This window comes from Rhea americana, unplaced genomic scaffold (genome assembly GCF_003343005.1).
Source record: "Rhea americana isolate MKP2758 unplaced genomic scaffold, rheAme1 scaffold_256, whole genome shotgun sequence".
NCBI lineage: Eukaryota > Metazoa > Chordata > Aves > Rheiformes > Rheidae > Rhea > Rhea americana.
The window spans coordinates 1,078,225-1,092,529 of NW_028186375.1; the positions used below are offsets into that span (position 1 = coordinate 1,078,225).

At 34.8% G+C, this 14,305-nt stretch overlaps 1 protein-coding gene across 1 annotated transcript in view; it reads left to right on the forward strand.

Annotated features, from left to right (window-relative positions):
• The window catches only part of WDPCP (WD repeat containing planar cell polarity effector), a 150,137-nt gene that overhangs the window by 802 nt on the left and 135,030 nt on the right, over nucleotides 1-14,305 (forward strand). The window contains exon 2 of the mRNA XM_085307279.1: nucleotides 545-625. The gene's annotated coding sequence lies outside the window, so the exon portion shown is untranslated. The remainder of the gene's footprint in view (nucleotides 1-544; nucleotides 626-14,305) is intronic.

Here is a 14,305-nt window from a genome sequence, read left to right on the forward strand (position 1 = left end):
AGTTAAAAATGTGTAGTCAAACTTTATTTTAAATGTCAGAGTCCTTAACACTATACTGATTTACACTGGTTAATAAACATACGTTTCTCTCATAAACGAAGATATTACCTAAATTCTAGTCCAGGGATGAATTTGACAGCTAAATAGCTGCACAGTTGAGGTCCAGCTTGCTGTGAAATGTGTAGAAGCTTGGTAAGTAGAAGGGAGCTTGTTTTTAGATCAATTTAAATTGATTCATTAAGAATTTTTAACTAAATCAGGGTAAGCATATTGTAAACTGATTTGTGTGTGTCAACACAGCAGCATGTATAGGTTTAATGGATTTCGATTAAGCCAGTGGAACTTTCTTCTGTAGTTAAGGACTGAATTGTCCTGAAATTGGTGTAATTAGAAAAAAACACTGCAGTTAATACGTGAGACGTGTTAATCTCTATGTTTTGGGGATTAAGTATTATTTTTGAAGGCATCTCGTAGTTTTGAAGGGTATTTTGCCCGAGTTCTTGCTTTTGTTTATGTTTTAAAATGAACTGTTTTCTGTTAACAGCCAGCTGTGTTCTTTAACTGTATTTTGGATGAGGTTTTCTTTCTCTTCATTGCCAGCTACAGAAATCAATGAGTTTTTAAGGTAAGTTTTGACATTTATTTTCCAACTTTTTGTAAAGTTATCTTTTTATTGCCTCCATTTGTGTACAGTACAATTTTTCTTTTATCGCATGCATTTGCTTATCCTTTCTTTTAACAAAAATGTGTCTCCTATAGCTAAATCTGTGTAATATAAGTAACCTTAAAAATATTTAATACAWTCTAAAAATTAATTTAAATTAATTTAAATAAATTAATTAAATCTGATTGCCAGTCTCAATCCTAGAAATAATAGAATTGGAGCAGTTTTGGAAGTCTCTTCTAGGTTTTGAGCTAATTGAGAAATAAGTTATTCTTTAAGAAATAGAACATTACAAAAACTACTGAAATGGGATAAAGAGAGTCAAAATATATTTTTAAAATATGTGAGAAATCTGTAATAATGTTTAAAAAAAWATATATATATAYGTATATATAATATAAAAGAGAACTATATAAGCAAGAACAATAAAATTTTAATTCAGAAAACAAAAATAGTTCAGTTTTCTGGAAGAATTGATATTTTTATACAATATATATTTACTGTATTCCTAGTTTTCATGTTCGAAACTAGTTTTTTGCTGTTCATTTTTAAACTTAGTTAATATGAGACTGCATAGCTTTAAACAGTTTGAATAAACACATGTATCTAGAAATTCTGTTTATAACTTTTGTGGCATTTCAGAAAATTCAGTTTCTCTTAATGAGAATCTTACTGTCTTTCTATGAAACTGATTTCATTTTATTCTATTGCCTCATTTTTAGTTCTTAATGATTTGGTTGGGTGTTTACATAATTAGTGGGAGTTAGTCATTCATTAATCAGTTTATACAACCTCTAAAATGTTTTTAATAGGTGGATAGGTTCTCATAAAACATTCTGTATTCATCTGTGCTAACTATGAAGAGACACAAAAGATGCATACTTGCAACATCAATTAGTAATCTTTATGAACTATTCATAAGTCAAGTCTTAATAAAAATTGCAACCAGAATGTTGTTTTTTTGTTTGTTATTAAGTAGATTAATGGTACAAATACCTATTACATGTACACTTCAACCACTAACGCCTCCATTGCTGTCCCTGTGTAGGTAGAACTGATGTGGTGGTCTGATACTCTCAGGCCTCCCTGAGTATAGTTCAAGTGTGTTTTCTGTTGCAGGGGTACCTCACTGGCAAGGGGTTGTGTTATCACAGAGTCTTGATAATAACTCCATTATAAGACAAAGCTGAGGGACCTTGGAAGAGCTGTCACCATCTACCAGCTCTATTCTTAGAGTATTCACTTCCCGTAGTTCCTCCAGATATAGGGTATGGAATCCCTTTAAAAAAATTTTAACCGCATGCACAGACACACACAAACACTTTGCTATATTGATGGGAAAGTCTGTAAAGTTGATCATCTCTGAATTACTAGGAAGAGAAAAGAACAGAATTTTGTTCGTGGTGTGTGAGAAATAGTCTTACTGGATTTTGTCCTGTTACCGAAACGCAAATCTGCCTGTTTCTTGGTTAAACAGACACTTGTGACAACAGTCTGTGGGCTTTCCACTTCACTAAGATCAATGTGTGGAGGAGGCTGATTATGTTTTGTAACTTTTGAGTGAGTCAGGAATATCTTCCCCTGGTAGGTGGACTGAGGGGAAAGATGGTAGAGATTTCTACGATAAACATATTCAGGAGATAGGAAATGGAGAGAGGAGGAGCCAAAGCTCACTTTGCAAATAGGAGAATGGCATGAGTGCTGCAGAAATGTGCAGAAAAGTGCTTGTATGTATGCTGCCTGGCTGTTCTGCTAAGCAGTTTTCCAGGCCAGAGAAGCTACATGTACATTAGTAATTAAAACTGCCTATCTGTAATTTGGACATCATGGATTCAACAATTAAGTTTTAGGACTGTTTCCATTAAAGCAAATGTAAAAATTCCCTCCTCCCCTCCCTTCCCCCCCACCAAGGAGATTGGGTAAAAGATGAACCAATTTCCTTGAGAAATGTGAGTCACCAGTTAAAATTGCAAGAAGCATGTGAGATCAGGGACTGACAAAAAAAGAACGGCAGTTTTCCATTGATCACAAGAAATGGTACAGTTCTTTGATTCATTTGATTTTTGTATTGATAGGAAATTCTTGTGTTTATATAGTGGGTTTCCAAGGAATCTTCATAACATTGCTTTTTTAAAGAAATTTGAATAAAGGTTGCCAGGTTATAGCTGCCTGTTTTAATATGTTGCTGTGGAGTAAAACCTGCAGGTTAATGGAAACACTAATTGAAAGCATATGAGTAATTGAAAATCTAGTATTTAAAAAATGTCTATTTTGTAATAGCAAAATAATGCTTAGTCTTCATTCCCTTTCTTCTTGTTTTATAAAGTCCAGTTGTAAAAGCGTTTCTAATTTGCTGGTGTGTTTTAAACCTAGTCAGAAGAGGTGGGTGGGTATTCTAAAGAAGGAATGATCAGTGTAACAATTAAAAACCTGCAAAACCAATCTTTGTAATCATAAGGTTAAGATTGGTTCATAACAGCAGCAAAAAAAGAAATATATATGTATATATTGCTGAGGGCCTTCGGCCTTGTTAGTTTCTTACAATGCAGTAAGTGTTTAGTCAAATGGCATAACAATTTTATTGAATGTAAATATTTACTTTTTTCTTTTAAATTACTTTCTTTTGCATCTGTTCAGGTATTTTAAATATTTGTATCTTTTTTTTTCTCCTGATAACGAAGGAATAACTTTTGATGTTGTTTTACTAAGAGAATTTACCAGCCCTAGTGATTACTTTCCATTTTCTAGGCTCTGTGTAGGTGGTTGAATCCATCTGCTTCCTTCTTCTACATCAAAATGACAGATGGATACTCTTAACCAACCTCTAGCGTAATTACAAGTGCTGTTCTCATTACAGTTATTTCTGTGAATTACAATCACATATTTTGCTTCAAGTGTTTCACCTCAGTTTACAATATCTGTTAGTACTTGTTTCTATATTTTTACAGAACTAAATTTTTAATAGTTAACATCATATGGCTTGAATTTTTCTCACTATCTTCCWCGAACATCTTCTTCTCCTTTTTTTTGAAGTATTGAATGACCACTCCTTTCTAATTTTAAAGAAAATATCAAAAGATGTTTAGATCTGAGAAGGGAGAAATTAACTTGTTATAAAAAAGGAAAGTACTGATACATTTGCAAGGAAATAACTTCAGTCATTACTTTTTATCTTAAAGAATTTTATTATTAATACGTGAAAGATAAATTTTTAAAACGTGGATAAGTTTAAGAGCAAACTAAACACTGTTTCCTGGAAGAGTGTTTTTCTGCTTCTTCACAGATTCTTTTGGTTATCTAGTCTGCTTTTGGAAATTTTACACAGATGGATTTTGAAGTGGCAGAAGTGTCTATGAATGGCTCAAGTGTTGCTTGTGCATATTCAGTATTTTTATTGATGTGTGAGGAGAGGAAGAATTTCTTCTGCTCACATAAATGCAGGTACCCAATTTCTGCGCATGCTTACATAGAATCAGCTGCCCTGTAAGGTTAAATTCTCCCCATCTCTTAGTAACAGTGTATATAAAAATTGAAGCAAAGCCCACAAGTCCAACTAGGTGGAGGATAGTGAGCATACCCATGCTACATAAATCTGAATTTCCGGTGACTCCAGAACATCCATACATAYGTTTTTGTTGTTTTTTCATTTCACTGTGTCCAAAGAAACGAGGGTTATATGGGAACGAACACGATAGTGGTGTTCTTACAGCTTGACACTCCGGATGTGTGTTACAAACTTTTAAGCACAGCAGAGAGGCATTTAGAGTTGCCTTGCCTGACTGGGATAGTCTTGAGGAATTGTTTTGTTTGAATTCTGTGTGTCTGATGCAGTCTTCCAAACAATTCCAAGGGAGAATTAGCTGGCTTGCTACAGGGGAGAGACAAGGAGTGAATTAGTATGTGTGCACTAGGAATGATCAGGGAACTGTGGCCCTGGAACAAAATCAGGATCATGCCAAACTTATACTGTGGACACACGTGACGGAAAAGAAAATAGCTGTCTGTTTGGATGAAGGAAGCTTCTCTATAAGTATTCAAGCTAMAAGACTCGATGCTAGTTCATTTTTTCTAGTTTGTTTCTAGAATGATACAGCTATGTGTCTGTCTTAGATTTAATTTGCAGCCTGCTCTTAACTGTATTGAGTAACCATAGTAATGCATTAATACATGTATAGCAAAAAAAAAAAAAGGATCTTAATTGGATAAAAGCCTTTTGAAATAATTTTAGTCCTATGGAAAGATGTTACTCTAGAATATTGTCAAATGTATTTTGAATATAGGCAAACCCATGTACATCTATTTCATGACAGGTAATCCCATTTATTTACAATAATGGACCAGATACTGTTTATCCCAAGTTGCATGCTGTCTGACTTAAAAGAACAGGAAGCATTGCTATAGAAGGTCTTTTCCTTTTATAACTGTCTGACATACAGGGTCTAGCCTCCATGTATTAGCCAAGAGAGCTGGAAATACACTACAGTTAAATTACAGGTTTGAATCTCCAGGTGGTGCTTGAATTCATGGTTGAAGACCGTAGAAATTAATTTTGTTAAAGCAAGAAACAACAGGACATTAAGCTACTATGCCAGCTTTAGATATACGCTTCAAAATTTTTTTGCTGCTCAGCATTATTCAGTAATCTTTAACTCAAATTGCAGGAAAATATTTGAAATTCCATTCTAACAATATCCAACAGAGAATATTAAAGAAGCATTAAATTTCAAATGCCTTAGGGAAAATGTTCTCTTGCAACACTGTGGGCATTTGGATCTCACTAGTATATGCAGTGGTATAGTCTAATATTATGCTTTATTTGGTCTAAAATGAAAGCCCAATTTTAATTCTATCTCCAAAAACTTGGTATACTGCAGTGAAAAATACTTTATTTGAATGTTGTTTTTTAATACATGGCAACTAACTTTAAAGCTTCCTCATRTAAGACTCCCACTATGGCTTTCTGAAATCTCACTCTTGCATTAAAACTTCAGAAAGACTCCCAAGAACTTACCCCAATGCTTTCGCTCCTCATTTACAAGTTATAAGATCCTAAATTTACCACAAATGCCTTTTCTCATTCTATGCAATTTTTCACTTAATAAGACAAAACCTTTGTATTTTAAAATATCTTTGTAAATATATAAAAGACAGAAACAGAAGATAAATACACTCATGAGAGGTAGGTAATATGCAAATACCAAGGTGTGGTTCAAAGATATATCTACACAATTCTGGGATAGTTAGTTTGACAAACCCATTGGTGGACTTATCTCAGAAAAGTGATAATAAAACCTTTATGTTTTTATTGTCTATATATACCAGATTTTATAGCACAGCTGTTTGAGTAGTGAGTCCACAGCTTAAAGATTCTGAGTAAAGAAGAGTAGCTCTAAAAGTTTTATAAAACCTCTAGAATAAATATAGTTCTTATTATACAATTAATTATCTCAGTATCTGGCAGAGTGAGAGCAAGTGCTATGTTTTTATTAGAAAATTACAATCCATACTCCTCAGAGAAATAGTGCATTTTTTCCTATAACCGAGTGTTTTCCTGATTGTAGTGTTGACTAACACAAACATAAATAGTGTCTGAGAAAATGTCAATATTTTGATATTTTATACTTATTGAGAGTTTTATGACAGGCAATTTTTTGTAACAATTGAAATTGTGCCAGTGTGACTTGCCTAACAAATTAGATGGCAGGAGAACCTGACTGAAAGACTTGCTATTAGAAACTACAGAGAGAATTTGAAAGAATAGTGTACTCAAAATGATAAAGATTTATGATAAATGCATTTTAATAAATAGTTTTGTATTTTATCCTGTGGTTATCATGATTATGAGGGTAGGTATTCACATATCCTGTACACATTAATTTGTACAACATAGCCAGCTGGATGTAAATTAGTGAAACTTCATTCACAGCGCTGTTAGTTTGACTGTAATGAGAYACTCGGTTCTTGCCGAATTAATCTCATTTTTTTCCCTAATGAAACCTGCTGGAGTATCACCGCCCTACTGTGAGATCTGCTGTCTCTGCTGGGAGCTCACTGTAGCACTATAACACTGGTGGACCCCAGATTGCCTGCTGAGGCCCTGTTCATGGGCTCTGAATAACGATATACCTTTTAATGGAAGCTGTTTTTGTCTCAGGTCTGCTCAAGGATGGTGCATTGACTGTTTTTCCATCACAGTCATTCTCAGGTGGAATTGAATCTGTGCAGCTGTGTTCCTAAACTTTCGTGCAAGTAGAGTGAGGCCGTATCTTGCAAATGCAATTGCCATTGTGTATGTGCTGAAAGATAATTATCTATTTGAATTCACCTCTTGGAAAGCAAGAGCATCMACCCCTTAGGGCAATAAAGGCTTCTTGGTATCCAGTATTCAACATTTTTGGAGGAAAAGAAAGTAATTTTGAAACTGCTGAGACAGTCTTCCCTTACAAATGAAGGACTTGTAAAATGCAYTAGAAATATATGTTGAAAGAGTAAGCCTATATGAACTTCAAAATTGGTTTTATTATACAGCTTTATTTTCAATTTTATCGTCATAAAGATTGTGTATAATTCTATTTCTTTGTTAATAGCTATATTAAATCTTCCTTTTAATTATTAAAAATATTAAACATTGAGAAACACAGAAACAAATGCAAAGCTTATTGTGCAATGGTATGAAGCTATTTGGACTATCTTTCTCACCTATGCTGTTTATTTAACTAGGTGGTTACCAATTCACTCTTATGCCCACTTTTCCTGATGACTTGATCAGATGAAGTGAATGTAATGCCACTAGTTATCTGCACCTTGCTGCTTTTATAATGTTCTATGGCTTGTTGTACAAAGCATAATGATGAAGGGGTGGTCCTGCTGTGATAGTCTGTAGATCATTGCATGTGAGGAAGAAGAATGTGTTTTTTAAAGCGTTGGTAATTTTTACATACTGAGAGAATTTTGTTATTATACAAATAAAATTAATACGTTTGAACTGAAACAAAATTCTTTGTAATGTCAGTGAATGAGGTACAGCTTGATACAAATTGCGTGATAGCTCAGGTAGTTCATTGCACACTGGACTGTGAAAGTCCTGTACCTGTTAAGAGTCCCGTCAACTTCATTATAGTTTCAAGTGGCTGCAAAGATCTTTTCATGTGGAGTTCAGAGATATTCTGGGAAATATACTGGGAAATTCATAATAGTGTTATTCACATGTTAAAATACAAAATTCAGATGGATAATGAAACATGGCGTTGGTGTCAGTTCCACATGAGTAAGAACTTACTTCTATTTGATTTAAAAATAATTTACTTGCTATTTAATCAAAGGCAAATTAAATATTTAGATTTCATAAGGATCTGACCAGAATACCTTCTTTAGCACCCATTAGTGATGATGTTTAGCTTTATCTACTTTCTTCTTTTCTAAGATTTTTTTTCCTTCTTAGGAATAATTTTTTATGTATGACATGAGAAAGCCCCAAAGCGGCTTTTTCCTTCTCTCTTCTTTGCAATCTATGAAGTTATATTCCTATTCAGTACATGATTTAACAAACTGACTGCATTACAGTCAATGTTTGTTTTCTGAATCTGTTTGACAAAACTATGTCAAACATTCATTTTTAGTACATAGCTAAAATTCATTGTGGTGATCTTGAAGTTATATAAAATGTGCCAATGGTTGAATATTCCTTAAAAGGTGGTCTAGAAAACATGCCACCTATACTGTCAATGAATAAATCAAAAATCAAACAATGTGCTCTACTGAGGTAGTAGTTACTCAAAATTCAAGATTATGAAAGCGCAGAAGTTGCGTAGGGCTGCAGGAGTGGCATACCTGTGGAGGTGCTACTGCTTGTTTTTTCAGGAGGTATACTCTGAATTTTAAAACTCCCTAGTCATGGAGGAACTGCAGTAAGTGTCACAGTGTAATTAAGGCCATGTAAGATATTTATTCTGCATTTATTTTTAACTTAATTTTTTTAATCTCTTCACTGGGATCAAAGAAATGTTATCACTGTGAGAGGAAATAATGCACTATTTGATGAATGGGGCAAGGAGAGAGAAAAATTCTGCAGCCCTTTCTTACATATATATAAAACAACTGCCATCTGCTTCATGGATTAGTGTGAAGATTATGATATTAGCCTTGTCCTGCTTAAGTGGAGAGGGATGGTGATGAAAATATTGYTGCCTACCTATTGCTGAAGACTGATGAAAATATTGCATAGATTTGCATAGCAGCAGCCATGGCTTTAATTTGAGCAAGCCCAATTGAGACAAAGATTYTGGGAAAAGTAATCTACAGAAATACATGAAAAGGACCTTACTATTATATCAATTTTGTGGAACAGATTTGTGTAAAATAAATCATTTTCCTCTCCTTCTCCCAAGTGAAGAAGTATATAGTATTTTTTGGTTTTGCTTTACATTGCCAGTAATGCAGAAGATTGAACTTCTGTGAATGAGTTAATTTAATGATATCTTTTACAGCTGTGGAAATTGAGAGAGCCAAATGTTACACCTAAATAGAATGGTCAGATATGGTTCTCACTTGAGAGATCTTTCCAAATTGCTTGGAATTAATGCAAGTTTAAATAATGTCCTTAATAAATTGTAAATCCTGGGCATTGTTAAAAAAAAAAAAAAAAAAGAATGTCAAATATGATCTTTGTGTTTGAAATCTTACACTGAAGTTTGTAATGGATAAAAATAATTCATTTGGAATGCATGAAATTACAGAATTACAAACACAAAGACTAAGAGGTCAACTACTTATAGATGCTGAAGGTTACAAAAAATAGTCAAAATGTGCAGTTTAACAGCRTGGCAGACATACCATCACAAAAGGGCATTTTTCTTGCTTTTCATGGCAAAAGGTGACCTCTGTGTCAACCAACAGAAGTGCACTTTGTTGTTGAATTTCACTTATTTCAATTTACTGTATTTAATTTTTTAATTATTTTTGAAAACTTGCAAAAGCAAGAATTTTGCTAGTGATTGGCTAGTGCAGTAAAGGTGTCTTTGCATGGATTATCTGCAGAGTTGTTAACAGGTAACAGTCAGGCTGTTTGCCCGTTGCCACTGTTTGCATTATACAGATATTGTGTAATGTACATTATACTTTTGGAGTCAAATGAGAAATAGGTCGGTGGGGTGAACTGATCAAACTGTGGAATAATTGATAATTAAAAGACATGCAGAATGCAAAGTACTTAAAGTTGAAGGACATGAACACCCCACTGGAAATCATCTGTCCAACTATTTGTTATTCCTTTCATTTCAATTTTCCTTTTTGTGTGGCAGTAAGGTAAAAGTCAAGCTTCTCTGAAAGCTGGGATGCCCCCTTCAGGGAAAGGGAGGGAGAGAGCATGCATCATTTTGATGGTTGTTGATAATTTGTGGCTGCCAAACCAATGCTATTCACACTGACATCCTGTCTTTTCAAACAATGAAGTAATATATTGAGGTAATTAAAGACAATTGCTTGTAATAGCAGAAAATTACTATAATTGTTTGTTTTCCAGATAACAAAGCAGATTTATAATTTCTGTGACCATATCCAGAGTTCTACTACCAGAATTCACAGAGAAACCCTAAATATTCATTGTACCATTATGCTTTATGTCAATTGTATGAATTTAACTCTGTTTTATTTAAAATATTTGCTCAGAACAGATTTCATCCTTAGGTTAAAGTGGTCTGCTGTGCTAATCTTAAGAGGATCTCTCTAATAAAAGTGTCTTATCTTCTAAGTGAAGTTATTTTTTCAAGTGATGTTAAGATGTTAAGGGAGAAAGAAGTTTTATGGTCTGATTTTGTTCACAAGACCTGGATTTCAAAGCTTGTTCTTTTTTTGTCACAACTGTGCATCACAAACTGTATGCACAAGTTTAGTAGAAATAAACACTTTTTGATGATTTTAGAAGGACAATTAAAATTAATCTGACAGTGAAAGTAAGGCAAGCTTCAAAATGCTTCCACTTTGCAGCGATTTCATTAGGTAACTCTAACTTATTAGAAAGCTTGGTCTCTTCTGCACTGCTTCTTCATGTTCTATGACATATACAGAATACCCATAGTGAGATTTTATCCCTCTAAAACTGGAAAGGCTTTTGCTGGCAAAAGTGTTTAAAAATCTAAGGAAAAAAGAAAAATAACTTTCCTTCTACAATTTCTTTTGCAATGTAGACTGGATATGATGCAGCCAAGAGGTGAGCTAAATCTTCAGTAACCAGAAAAGTTGTAGCAAAGCGTGTAACTGTGCTGCCTGCACCGAAAAGCTGCTGCTCAATTAGACTTCCTTTTTCATTGTAGATTATTGTGACTGAAAAGATTCATCAGCGTTTGAATAGTCGTCATTTATCTAGAGAAAATGTACATATACGTTTGTTATCTGATGCTGTGTTGTAAATTAGTAGGGATAGTAGTGATATTGCTCAGGCCAAGTGGACTATGGTCAGTTTCTTTGCTACATCACTGATTTTTCTCTTTTTTCCTTTTTTTTCTTTTCTTTTTTTTTCCCCTGGACTATTGCAAGCTTTGCCAGTGTTGATTTTGGTTATGTTCTTTATATTGTCTATTTAAAAAACTTTCCAAATTGCTTTTTTCTTGTTGCTTATTACTTCAAAAGTCTAAATCCTTTAAGTGAATAAAAACACCTGTTTAAATTTAATTGCAGCATTTTTAAAGCATTTTAACCATCTCCGGTTTTGCTTGTTAGCTAGTTCTTTTTTATTTTAAGAGGCTAAAATGAAAGGCAATCAAATACATCAAGATTAGATGAAAAAATTTGCTAATGATTATGAAATATACCCTGAGGGAGCTAAAAATTTATGATACAGGAGTATCAAGATAGTTCTCTAAATGCTAAAGCTCTAGATTGGCTTGGATAGGACATGGGGCATAGTGACTGAAAGAGACACAATTGTAGCCTAAGGGCCTTATTCTCCGATTCAAGCTGAAGCCTAACATGGAAAATGTATCAATTTCCTACCTAAGCCTGGCATACCATGGTGATGTTTGATACATGTATAACTCATTGTAGCCTTTTGATAGTGGGATGAGGGATACCAAGGGATAGTGCAGACTGCCACTGAAACGTTCCTGAGCCTCATGAAGGACCTGCATTTGAAGTGGCAAGCAATTCTCACTGCTGGGCTGTTGCCCTCAGTGAGGAAGCTGTTTCTTTGTCCTCATCTCCAGACTTTTTTGCTTGGCTTTTGATGCTGATTTTGCAGTGGGTTAGCAGTGGATGCCATTCATGATGCTGAGTACTTGAGTTTGTAGGTGGATACAACTGAGGTGGACATGAGTCAGTCAAGTTGTGCTTCTTGCCAGGTTATACAAGCACCAGTAGAGTCCACTAGTAAAAGACACATGAGTAGAGTAGGTACTTCTCCAAAAGGTTCTCACTAGAGGAAAACATAGCCCAAAAGGACTAGGAATGTATATAACAGATGTCTGGTGCATTAATATCAAGATGCACTAGAGGGCCCATCTTGCATGTATCTTCCCCCCCCCCCCCCCCCCCCCCCCAAGAAGAAAAATATGTAGTAAACTGAAGGAACTTCTGAGAAATTACAGCAAAATTACAAGAAGGAACAACTGTCAGAAGCCAACAAGACTCAAAACAGGACAGAATGTGGAGAAAGGTGATAGAGTGACAAATGCATTCAACCTGAAAATGTAATCAGGCAAGCATGTTCCTCTACCAGAGAAGGGATTTAGAAACTTTGAACTTGCAATCATGTGATTCTTTCCTCCTTCTGGCTAGATTAGAAAGGGGAATCGTGTCTTTAATGTTATATCATCCTTAACAAACCATTGCATGCCGTGTCAAGCTCATTTTCCATGATCAGCTCTGGTTAAAAAACATTGCTATCTGTAGTCTAGCCTGAAGGTGACAAGAGATTTGAATCACTGTAATTAGGCACTCCATCATACTGCAAAAAGATACAACTATCTTGATGAATCAGTATAAAAAAGTGGGCTTTTTCTTTTCTTTCTTTCTTTCTTTTTTTCTTTCTTTCTTTTTTTTTTTAACTGCTGTTGCTGCCTAGGAATGAATGTGAGAGCAGAAATGAGCTCAGCAAGAACTGAGGTGGTTTCCTCAGAATGACAACTATTGTCCAGTTCTCTATGCAGAAGTTAAGATGCTTTGCCCTTCCAAGTACACCTTCAAGTGTTCTTGGGCCTTGACCAAGTTTTACTTCACGTATTTTTCACAGTCCCTTTTCCTTCTGATTTTGAGAAATGCATGAGAATYCACTGTCCACACTTAAGGAAAAGCTATCAAATGAGTTCTTGTTTGCATTAGAGAACTGTAGCACCAGGACATGCTTGTTGCCATGAAGTATAAGTGACGAAAAGGTGCATTTGCCCAGCAAAATCAGAATTGTTGTTGGATGTGCCAGAAATGTTGCATAAGGACCTCTATCCCTCTGGGGAGCGGCATTTTCATGCACAGCAAAGTGTCTTTTGTGACACCTTTTACAGYTGCCTTGTAATCCTAATTAGGTTTTGTTCTCATTTGCTCATATATTTTAGAAAAAGCATAGAAAAATTCCTGAAATACATTTGGTGCTCACCAAGTAGAGGTCCATTGCAATTTTTCTCCCCCTGCCCCCTTTTTTCAGGGAAAAATGAGTTACCCTTCATTCATTTTCTCTGAAGATGCATTACTTTATCTCATCACTCATCCATGCATCTTTCCTCAAAGCTCGGATAGCATTCCTTTTGATTATTAAGATGTTAAATTGTTYGAAAATGAATCAGGGAATGGCATTTATTGCCCAGTAGCATGCTTACTCTGTACTGGAGCCTTGTGATAACCACSAATTGTTTGAGTTCAGGGTCCTAATGCCAATTTCTAAGTGCTCTAGTTTTCAGAAGTGAAATGCAAATATGGATTTTTATTTTATTTTAGRCAGAGGCAGTTGAAATGTGATAATGTACTTTGAGAGAGGGGCCATAAGTGACTTTTCCTACAATGATCTATGGATCTTTTTGAAATTTGAAGGATATGCAAAATTGCACAATTTTGCTAGWTAACATTAAAGCTGAATAGATTTGTAGTGTAGTGAAAACAGATTTCAAGGTGTTCTGTGGTGGGGGAACCTCTCCTGGAGTGAGAAAACACAAGTTCTAATAGTCATGGAAATGTTCTGTTTGTCTCTACTGAGGTTAGGATTTACATAAGTTAATCTGCAGTACTAAAATATATTATAATAAACTTGAGTTTACAACCTTAGACATTTAACAAGAAGTGTAGAATTTTCCTATCCTCACATCCTGAACTGGAGGTAACGTTAACACTTTGCTTATACTAACAGCCATAATTTCCGAATAGGCAACAGAGRCATTAATATTTAGAAGACTCTTATTTTCTTTTTGTTTCATTACATGACTACTGTAAGCAAAAACTGCTGACTGAGGCAACAGCATTTTTCTTTGATTATCAAAAGAAATGAGTGATGACAGTTTGTCCCTCAGTCCCCTTTCTTCCCCCCCCATTCATTTTTGGAACCTGTTGGCTGATTTCAATGGCAGAGAAGGTAGAGATCTCAAAAACTCCAAATGTGCATGTGTTTGTGAAAATGTCAGGGCAGCCAGGTTAGCGCTCCCTCCCCGTCTCCTCAAGAAAAGA